This window comes from Bufo gargarizans, chromosome 2 (assembly GCF_014858855.1).
Source record: "Bufo gargarizans isolate SCDJY-AF-19 chromosome 2, ASM1485885v1, whole genome shotgun sequence".
Classification (NCBI taxonomy): Eukaryota; Metazoa; Chordata; class Amphibia; order Anura; family Bufonidae; genus Bufo; species Bufo gargarizans.
The window spans coordinates 407,411,260-407,422,964 of NC_058081.1; positions in this window are offsets into that span (position 1 = coordinate 407,411,260).

The following is an 11,705-nucleotide window of genomic DNA, read 5'->3' on the forward strand; positions in this document are numbered from 1 at the left end:
TTGCTAGAATTGATTGGCAATTAGAGCTCAGCAGCCTCCCCTGGGTATTACTGGATTTCTTAGACTGATTTTGATTAAGTAGTTTTATTTGTCTTTCTATGTATCTAGAGACTGCTGCTGAATTTGCAATATAGCAACATGTCTCCTGTTTAGCTTTGTCAGTCTCCACTTAGACATGTTATAATTTATTTTCTAGGAAAAAAATATTTCTCATGAGGGCTCCAAGCTAACACAGTTACAGAACAGCTGGCTGCTGTTCAATTCCTTTCTAAAAGCATTTTGCATAAAGGAAAAAAAAAACTTGTAAAGCACATTCCATGTCTATTTGTGATTTCCTTTATGTTTAGTACTATATAAACATCATGGTATATAATATTTTTGGAAAATGTGATAATTTGTGTAGACATCATCACAGTTTTAAATGATCAATTAGGTAGTGCATACAGTATATTTCCTATTCTTAACAATATTCTACCTTTTTTTAATATGCAGCTCTTATCCAACTCTACGTATCCTGCTGGTTACAGACTGATAAAAGTCAAACTGCTTTCCACCTGTCCCTTACTAACTCACATTCAGTAGGTTATTATAGGATAAATTAATTAATAAGTTAATTTAAGCAGGTCCAAGCAGATGTTTACACAGATATCATTGATACTAGAGATGAACAAACCTGTCTAGATTCGGTTTGGTTCTTTATTCTTTGGACACTCGTCAATTCAGGCTGAACCAAATTGTCTCCAATTGCCCTGGAAATTGATATATAGCACTCTCTAGGACGCCCCTAGAATTTTTAGGAAAACATTATTTATTTTGCAGTGGCGTACCACCAATAGAGGTAGACTATGCAACCGCTATGAAGCCCGTGGTAGGGGTGGGTCCCATTCCCCCTTACAATGTCTGCAGTATGGCCCATCTCTTGTCCCAAGTCCCTATCTGGGGCTTGGGCAGGCCCTGCTTCTCCTCTGCTCTCTTTGAATCTGTTATTGGGGTGAAATTGAGGTCTGATGCTACAAATTTTGGGGGATTCATGTTCTTTTGTACATTAGTAAATCACTTAATCCTTGATGGTCTAATTGGGGTGAAATTGCGGTCTGATACTACAGATTTTGGGGTGTTCACGTTCTTTTATATATCATTCAATCCATTAGTCCTTGATTGTGTAATTGGGGTAAAATTGTGGCTTGATACTAACGATTTTAGGGTGCTTATGTTCTTTTATACATGAGTAAATCCGTTAATCCTTAATTGTGTAATTAGAGTACAATTGTGGCCTGATACTATAGATTTAACTATACTAACTGATCAATTTAATTGACTGTTTTGTCCATCCTGCAACTTGAATTGCTTTACCACTGCAGGTTCTTTTGGGGTGGTTAACCCTTTAACCGTGTTATTTATTCTAAATGGCTTGAGACTCTAAGTGTACTAACTGAATTATTTGGACTACTAACCCAACAGGGTTAACCATACTAAATGGGAGACATTTGAGACTGTTTGACATTATTAACCATACTTACTGGGGCCTCTACTAAACGGATGGTGGGCGCAAGTGTGCAAAATATATTTAAAGGACTGTGAATAGGGTTGCTATAGAGACACATATGTATATATAGCATTATTCCTTGTGGATGTGTGTAGTTTGGTTGTCCCCCTTTGTGGTTGGCTGCCTAATAATCGAAAAGAGTGTTCCTCTTTATTAACCTAGTTATATGTTTCTTAACATATAGCTATGGGTCGGGGGGGGGTGGCTTGTCACAAATTGGATGAATTGGGAATGTAATGTAAAGAACAAAGGGATGCGGGTCTTGAATGATATCGACCTAAGGTGATAGGCTATATATCTTTAATGTGAGTGGTGATTTTTTGTTTGTTGTTTTGTCAAGGAGTCTCTGATTGGTCCAATTACGGAAGATAGCAATGGCTAGGCAGGGAGCAGGAAAAGGGGGGAGGGGGTAGCCAGAGTTGAATACTTCAATTTCCCCAATATTTAAAAAAGCAGAAAGGTCTAAGCAGAAATGTTTGACTAATATGCGAGGCCAGAAAAAAAAGGATGATATACTTCAAGATCAGGAGGGGGAACCCTCTGCTTCAGCCGAGAATAGTATATTGAAAATATCAGATGAGGATTTCCAGATTGGAGAGAGAGGAAGCAAAAAGCCAGATGAGGTAGAGGGGAATTTCCCCAATGCAGGGGAACAGGTACCTAGCTTGCAAGACATATTTCAAGAAATAAAGAACTGTAGCTTGGCGATTAAAAGACCTCTCTCTCCAAACTGGAAATATCAAGGAGACGGTTGGCGTCCTCAGACTAGACTTACACAAATATAAAAATAGGCTGACATAAGTAGAGAAAAGAACATCAGATTCGGAGGACCTTCTACAGACAACGGTTAAGGAAAAAACTAGATTAAAGGATTATAACAGAGAATTAAAAGATAAATTATTAGATCTAGAAAATAGGTTCAGAAGGGCCAATTTGAGATGCTTAGGGGTTCTGGAGGGGGCGGAAGGACGAGACCTCTGTGGCTTTATACAAACCTGGCTGAGGGATCAACTCGGCCAGGATATTTCAGAACATAAAAACTATGTCGAATGAGCCTACAAGGTGCTGGCAACCCCCCCGGAACAAGACCAAGACAAATATTAATCAATCTAATATCAGTTAGGGATAAGGAGGAGATGCACAGGTCTAGGGGGAAGGAAGGGTTGGAGTATTCTGGCACAGCAGTAATGCTCTTTCCTGATTATGCAAAGGAAACGGTAAAGGAGAGAAGCCAGTTCATTGAAGTAAAAAAAATGCTGTGCTCTAAAAATGTGAAGTATTCAATCAGGAGCGTAGCTAAAGACTCATGGGCCCTGGTGCAAGAGTTCAGCTTGGGCCCCCCTTCCCTCAATGCTTTGTGGGCAGGGACAGGGAAGCACATGGTCTTCATGCTCCCTGAGGCAAAAATTGAAATGGCACCCCCTCCCCCCCATGCCAAATATTTTACCTAACCCCTTCCCTAAAGCCAGAGGTGTAACTTGACCAGCATGCACTTTCTATAATACCGGTGTCCTCTTATGTGGCACAAGGGTCTTTGGGCCCCTCAGGCTCCTGGGCCCGGTAGCGACTGCTACCTCTATACCCCCTATAGCTACGCCCCTGTATTCAATGTTATTCCCTGCTAGATTACGAATAGAATGGGATAATAAAACCAGTATTTTTTTTATTCGGCAGGGGAGGTGGAGGAGTGGATTAAAAGATCTGAGAGGCACCTGGGCTGGGTGTGATCTGGGAGGGGGTATGCTAAGTTAGAGAACCAGGACTGGAATCCTGGCTCATTCAGAGGGGTTGGGGTGGGTATGGTGGGTATTTGGTTGTATTGCTTGTTCTTGTTGTATGTTTTTCTTTGTTTTTTTTTCTTCTCCTCTGCCCTTCTTCTCTCGTTTCCCTCGGGGTGCCTCCTATTACACTTTGGAAATGGAAAATCGATAGTATAAATTGTTATAAAGGCTTTATGAGAATTATTTATTGGAATATTAGGGGTTTGAGTAGAGGTGTAAAGAGTGGCATTTTTCGATGCAATACATAGATCCTTACTGGCTATAGTTTGTTTACAAGAGACACACTTGATTGGTGAAACAATAAATGGGTTGTCTAGGCCGTGGATACAACACTCTTTTCACTCAGTATATTCATCATATGCTAGAGGGGTGAGTATATTAATACATCGGGACATAGATATTAAAATAAGGAAAACAGCGATAGATGAGGAAGGTCGATATGTTCTGATGGATTGTTTATTGGAAGCAAGACCTTGGATAATTGCAAATGCTTATATACCGCCACCCTTTAAAATAGATGTTCTATTAAAACAGGCATCCTCAAACTGTGGCCCTCCAGCTGTTGCAAAACTACAACTCCCACCAAGTCTGAACAGCCTACAGGTATCAGCCTACAGCAGGGCATTGTGGGAGTTGTAGTTTTACAACAGCTGGAGGGCCGCAGTTTGAGGATGCCTGTATTAAAAATTCACAATTTTGTGCTTAAAGTAGGGGATAAACCACTTTTGGTAATGGGGGAATTTAATAATGTTATGGATAGTAAAATAGATAGATGCAGAGCTGGTAATGCTCAAAATGTATGCACGGGTTCTAATTTAAAGAATATTACTGAGGAAATGGGGTGGATCGATATTTGGAGGGTAATGCACCCTAAACAAAAAAGAAAACTCATGTTTCTCAAAGACTCACAGGAGTTTATCATGGATTGATTTAGTGTTCACTAATAATAAAGGTTCATATGATATTGAACAGGTTAAATATGATCAGCATGTGATTTCAGACCATAATCCAATTATTATAAGTACAAATATGATAACAAATAATAAGAGGAATGCACATAAATATAGGGTGGATAAATATATTAGGGGTACACAATAGGATCTTAAAAGAGATAACAGAGGCTCTCTCAAGGCTCTGGGAGAGTCGAGGTTACGTAATTTATTTCAGGGTGAACATACTACAGAGGCTTACTGTGTTGAGTTTATGAGATGGGCTACGGAATCAGAGTGGAATGATCCTGCATTACGTAGTCAGTTTTGTCAAGGGTTATCTGAGAGATTGAGGGATGCCCTTGCTTTTCATGAATACCCAGACTCTTTGGAGAATGCCATGTCTTTTGCACTACGGTTAGATAGACGTATCAGAGAAAGGTGTAGGACTCCCTCCGCGCAAGGGATCTCTTCTGCGAGTGGTTTCGTCTCTACTACCTCCCCGGGTGATGCTACAGGTAACTCTGGGATAGCGGAGGAACCCATGCAGCTGGGTCAGGTTTCTTGCCATTCTAATAGTAGAGACTTTAGGAAATTGCACAAACTGTGTTACTATTGTGGAAAGAGTGGTCATTTTATTTTTGCTTGTCCTTATGTTAAACCACAGGTGGAAGTGAAAAAGAAAGAAAAATAAACTTCCCTGTCACTTGGTAGCGTGAATGGTGTGGTGGAGCAGGCAGGTATGCAAGCTCCCTGCAGTTCCCGTTTTCTCTTTCCAGCTGTGGTGGCGCTAGAGTCAATATTTTTTTTTTGTTGTTGAAGTATTCCTTGATTGTGGTGCTGGGGTAAACCTAATTGACTCTCTTTTTCTTCAAAATCTAGGACTAAGTACTTGCACTTTAGAGAATGAGATTCAAATTTTTGCAATTGATTCTTCCCTTCTTTCTCAAAGGAGTCTTACTCACATTGTTCATGGTATTCACTTAAGGGTGGGTGATGCACATGTTGAAATTATTTCTTGCTTTGTCATGAAGGATTTGCCAGCTCCTATAGTTTTGGGGTTGACATGGTTGATTAAACATAACTCAATTATAGATTGGCAAGAGAGACAAATCATTGGTTGGAGTGAGTTTTGTTCGGATAATTGTCTTGGCACATCTATCTCTGGGGTGTCCACTACGATTTTTCCTCAGTATCTCTCAGATTTTGCGGATGTCTTTTCGGAGGGTGGGGCTCAGGAATTACCCCCTCATCGAGACTATGATTGTCCAGTTAATCTTATCCCTGGGGCTAAATTTCCTAAATCTCGGCTTTACAACCTTTCTCATCCGAAAGAGAGGTCATGCAAAAGTATATCGCCGAGAGTTTGGCAAAAGGTCCTATTAGGCCATCTAAGTCTCCGGTGGCAGTAGGCTTGTTCTTTGTAAAGAAAAAGGATGGATCGCTGAGACTGTGTTTGGATTTCCGGGAATTGAACCGTATTACGGTCCTGGATCCATATCCCCTGCCTTTGATTTCTGACCTTTTTGATCAGATTGTGGAGCCAAGGTGTTCTCAAAGTTGGATTTGAGAGGGGCCTACAACCTGATCAGGATTAAGGAGGGGGATGAGTGGAAAACGGTCTTCAATACGCACGAGGGTCATTTTGAGAATCTGGTTTGGCCTTTTGGGTTGACGAATGCGCCAGCAGTATTTCAGCGATTCGTCAATGACATTTTTCATTACCTGGTGGGGAGATTCGTGGTGGTTTATTTGGATGACATTTTAATTTATTCTCCTGATCTGAAGACCCATCAGGATCATGTGAGACTGGTTTTGACGATCCTTCGGGAGAATAAATTATATGCTAAATTGGATGTTGAATGTTTATTTTCGGTGCAGGAGCTTCCGTTCTTGGGATATCTGCTTTCTGACTGGTTTTCGTATGGACCACGAAAAGATCTGGGCGGTTCTGAAATGGGACCGACCAGAGAATCAGAAAGCTTTGATGCGGTTCTTGGAGTTTACTAATTATTATAGGAAATTTATTTCAAACTATTCCACCATTGTAAGACCTCTCATGGATATGACTAAGAAGGGCGCTGACGTCTCTGTCTGGTCGGATGAGGCATTGCAGACCTTTTCGGCTATTTCCCATTCTGGTGCAGCCCGATGTGTCTCAGCCATTCATTGTGGAGGTTGATGCATCTGAAGTGGGGGTTGGAGCGGTACTGTCACAGGGTTCATCTCCTGGCAAATGGGTCCCATGTGCTTTTTTCTCCAAGAAGCTCTTGGTCGCCAAGAGGAATTATGATGTTGGAGATAGAGAGTTGCTGGCTATCAAGTTGGCCTTTGAGGAATGGCGTCACTGGTTGGAGGGGGCGTCTCACCCGTTACAGTATATACAGACCATAATAATTTGGCTTACTTGCAGTCTGCCAAGCGTCTGAACCGTAGACAGGCCAGATGGTCAAATTTTTTCACCAGGTTCAATTTTGTGGTTACCTTTCGCCCAGGGGTTAAGAACATCAAGGAAGATGCCTTGTCTCGCAGCTTTCCTGGGGGAGGTGACTCAGAGGATCCTGCTCCGATTTTGGCGGATGGGGTGGTGGTCTCCGCTCTGTACCCTGAATTGGAGATGGAGGTGTTGGAAGCCCAGGAGGGGGCTTCTGGTTCTTGTCCCCCAGGGAGGTTGTTTGTTCCTGAGGGCCTGCGATACAAGGTATTTAAGGAACATCACGATACTGTCCTTGCTGGGCATCCTGGTGGTAAGTCGACCTTTGATCTTGTGTCCTGGAGGTTCTGGTGACCCGGGTTATGTAAGAGCATTGAGGATTATGTGGCAGCTTGTGAAACCTGTGCTTGGTCAAAGGTTGCTCATACTCGACCGGCTTGTTCACTTCTTCCATTGTCTATTCCGTCTCGTCCCTGGACGCACTTGTCTATGGACTTTATTACGGATCTACCGAGTTCCTCCGGGAGAACAGTAATTTTGGTGGTAGTTGACCGTTTCAGTAAAATGGCTCACTTTATATCTTTATCTAGTCTGCCTTACGCCAAGACCCTTGCGCAGATTTTTGTGGATAATATTGTGAAATTGCATGGTATTCCTTCGGATGTGGTCTCAGATAGGGGCACGCAGTTTGTCTCCAGGTTTTGGAGGGTGTTCTGCTCTCGGCTTGGCATTCCACTTTCATTCTCTTCGGCTTTTCATGGACAGACAGAGCGTACTAATCAAAACCTGGAGACCTACTTGAGGTGCTTTGTGGCTGAGAATCAGGAGGACTGGTCCTCATTCTTGTCTCTAGCAGAATTTGCTTTGAATAACCGTGTGCAGGAGTCCACGGGTAAGTCGCCGTTTTTCAGCGCATACGGCTTTCATCTTCAGTTTGGTACCTTTTCTGGGACTGGTTCCTCTGGGATGCTAGAGGAGAAGAGATTTTTTTCTGCCTTGTCTTCCATCTGGCGGAAGATCCAAGGGAATTTGGAGAAGATGGGTGAGAGGTATAAGCGAATGGCTGACAAGAGATGTGTGACTGGTCCGGACCTGTGTGTGGGTGATCTGGTATGGTTGTCCACTAAAAATATCAAGTTGAGAGTGCCATCTTGGAAACTGGGTCCAAGATTTATCGGTCCGTACAAAATATCTGCAGTGATCAACCCAGTAGCGTTTCGGCTGGATCTTCCGCAAACTTGGAGGATTCATGACGTGTTCCGCAGGTCTTTACTGAAAAAATATGTGAAACCGGTGGAACAATCGCCATTGCCTCCTCCTCCTGTTCTGGTCGATGGAAATTTGGAGTTCGAGATCTCCAGGGTTCTCGAGTTCTTCGGGGTTCCCTTAAGTATCTGGTACACTGGAGGGGATACGGCCCTGAGGAGAAGATGTGGGTTCCTGCACGGGATGTCAGTGCCAGCCAACTGGTGAGGGCTTTTCATAGATCCCATCCGGATAACGTTGGTCCGGGGTGTCCGGAGGTCACCCGTAGAAGGGGGGGTACTGTCATGCCCGGCTCTGACTATGTGCGGAGGTTGGCCAGAATAGCAGCACGTGTTTAGTGTTTGTTTTGGAGTCATGCTGGATCCGCCTCCCATCAGGTGCACTGGGTGGGGTTATTAGTTTAAATGGCTCTCAATTCCAGTGCTCTGAGCGGGTTATAGAAATCAGTCTGGCCTAGGAAGCAAGCAAGGAAGGAAGGTTTTCTGTCCCAGCTCTGATAAGATAAGTGTGGTTTCTGTTCTTGTTGTTTCCTGTTTTGTTGTGTTGGTATCTTCTCTCCCATCCAGGTTCTGTGCGAGCAGGCTGCTCCTATTTCCCCTTTTCACCATCTCAGGGAATTTAGGGTGTATTAGCCCAGGCACGAGGACACAGCATTCCTACCACCAAGGTCTGCCTGTGGGCTGAGTAGTGCGGGGAGAGAGGCCAGGGATTATCTAGGAGGTGACCCTTCCCCTGCTTCTCGCTCAGAGCCTGGTTGTTGGTTTTTCTTTGTGTCTGAGTGCTTGTCCGCCGTGACAAGCACTTGGTAGCGACCCAGGAAAAAAAAAACTATTATATCCACTGCTTAGTAGATAAATCGGGACATAAAATTATTGAACAACTGGCCAAATTAGAATTGCTCAAAGACAATTTTGAAGATATATATATATAGCAGTAAGATAAATAAAAACTCTGCCCAAATACAACAGTATTTGGAGGAATTTACTATTGCTAGGTTAACAACAGATCAATGTGAATCCCTGGAAGCCCAGATAAATGCTTTGGAAGTGGATAAAGTATTATCTAGGATTACAAAGAATAAGGCCCCAGGAATAGACGGGATCCCGTTTGAAGTTTATGTCCAATGTAAACAAATATTAATCCCGAAATGATTAATAATGTGGGAGGAGTCGAGGATGGCAGGAAAACTGCCAGATTCATTAAGAGTAGCCCTAATTACATTGATTTTAAAACCTGAGAAAGATCCAAATCTCCCGGAATCATATCACCCTATCTTGTTAATTAATACTGATAACAAAATATTGGCTAAGATCTTGGCAAATAGACTTAGAAGTGTGGTCTCGGCGCTTGTTCACGAGGATCAGACGGGATTTATGGCAGGCAAAACTACAACCAATAATATTATGCGCTTTTATGTTAACACCCAGTTTGAACCCATAAATTGCGGAAAACAATTGATTGTTACCATAGACGCATATAAGGCGTTTGATACTATAGAATGGACCTTCTTGATTGCAACATTGAAGATGGGGTTTGGTGACAAATTGATATCATAGGTAAGAATGCTATATACAGAAATTTCAGCAAAAGTGACATTAAATGGAGAATATTCAGACAATATAAATATCCATAGGTGGGTTAGACAGGGATGCCCCCTTTCCCCGTTAGCTGATTTGATTAGGCAAGATGAAGAAATTGTGGGTTTCAGGTTTAGTGAACACGAGGAAAAAATTGTTCTATAAGCTGATGATATTATGCTGTTTGTAGGCTCACACAGATCACTTTTCAGGTTTTTGACCAATATGGTAAATATGCTGGGCTTAATATAAATTGGTCCAAGTCAGCCTGTATCCCGGTTGATCCTCTGAACATTTTCATACTAGGAGCACTGGAAATTAAGAAGACTAATGAACCTGTCAAATATCTGGGCATTCAGTTAACCCCAAACCCTAAGGATTACATTCAGTTGAACGTAGCCCCTAAAATACAGGAAATTAGGAGGAAAACAGACGCATGGAAAAAACTATACATCTCGATGGCAGGACGTATTTCTCTAGTTAAAATGTGTCTACTTAATTCTCCGGTAATAATCACCCCAGAAAATGTAAAATAGCTAGTCTCTTAATGGAATTGATATGGCGAGGGGAGAAAACAAGGATAAAAGCACAAATATTGCATATCCAAGAGAGGGAGGGCAGATTATCCGTCCCAGATCTGGAACTTTATTTTATTGCTGGTCATATAAAAAATTTGATTATGTGGAGCAATACGCAAAGATATAAGTCCATGATTACAGGGATAAATTATAGGCTAGATAACAGTACTATTTTCCAATTAATAGAAGCGGGGATATTGGCACAACAAGGAAGTAGTAAGATACTGCTAATTGAATTGATGGATGGGGTTTGGAAGAAGGCTAGAGTGTTGTGGACCCAGCTTGGACCACATGCGGACACCTTATTGTGGGATAATACCCACCTTGCAGAATTAAAGTCAATTGAGCAGAAAATCTGGTGGAAACATGGTGTTTACAAACTGGGCCAGGTATGGAGACATGGGGATATAATTGGGTATGAAGATGTAAAATAGTATGGTCTGGGCAATATAGAGCTGAGGTTCTTTTACTTGCAATTAAAACACGCCCTGAGAACGTCGTTAGGAAAAGGCACGCAAATTGATACCCTCCCGCAGTCATTACTGAACATCTCCAAGGCAACAACAGGGGGGAAATTAAAACAAGAAAAATAAACAGTCAATATTTTTATGTATAAATGGAGAGACGATATAAACCCCAACAAGAAAAATTTTGGGAAGATTGTTATAATTTGTTATATACATATATATATATATATATATATATATATATATAAAGTGTAATTGCGGTCTGATAATGCAGATTTTGGGGTATTCACGTTCTTTTAAATAAAAGTATATCCAATGTATCCTTGATTCTGGGGTGAAATTGTGGCCTGATACTACAGATTTTATGATGTTCACATTCTTTGATACATAAGTACCAGTGATGTGCGGCAGGGGCAATATTTGAATTTGCGATATTTTGTGAATATTTGGGGCGAATATTCGTCATATATTTGTGAATTCAAGAATTTGTGATCTCCAGTCATTATTTTCTTGATTGCGAAAATTTGCAATCGGAAAATTAGCAATAAAAAATTTGCAATACGAAAATTCACGATCAACAATACTCCTAAAGTCAAAGATATTGCAGCCTTCTTATTGGCCCACGAGCAAAAAGCAGCGAGGGATCATGGGTACTGATGAAAAAAATCTAGAATATTTGTGATATAGCACTATATTCTAGATATTCGCAATTTCTCAAAGTGCTAATATTCGCAATAAAAATTTGTGATCAACACTAATAAGTACATCCATTCATCCTTGTTTCTGGTGTGAAATTGCGCCCTGACACTAGAGCTATTTTACACTTACTGTTACTGATAAAGTAAAGTATGTCCGACAGACAGGTGCCAGACCCTTCTAAGGGAATTGGCAGTGGCAAAAATGTTTCTGGGGTTAGCAGAAGTAGGAGCAGAAGGAGGCCAGAGCCAGTGTCACCCAGTGGTTGTGTTTTGACCAGCAGCCTAGCTGTCCTTTAAATGGTAGACTCGGTCTTCAACATCATCTCAACTGACATCAGACACACCCAGCCAGGAGTCGGTGGGGTCCTCTGACAACATGCTTAGTTGACATGGCCCAGGAACAAGCTCTGTGCCCCCACCTGTCCTGAA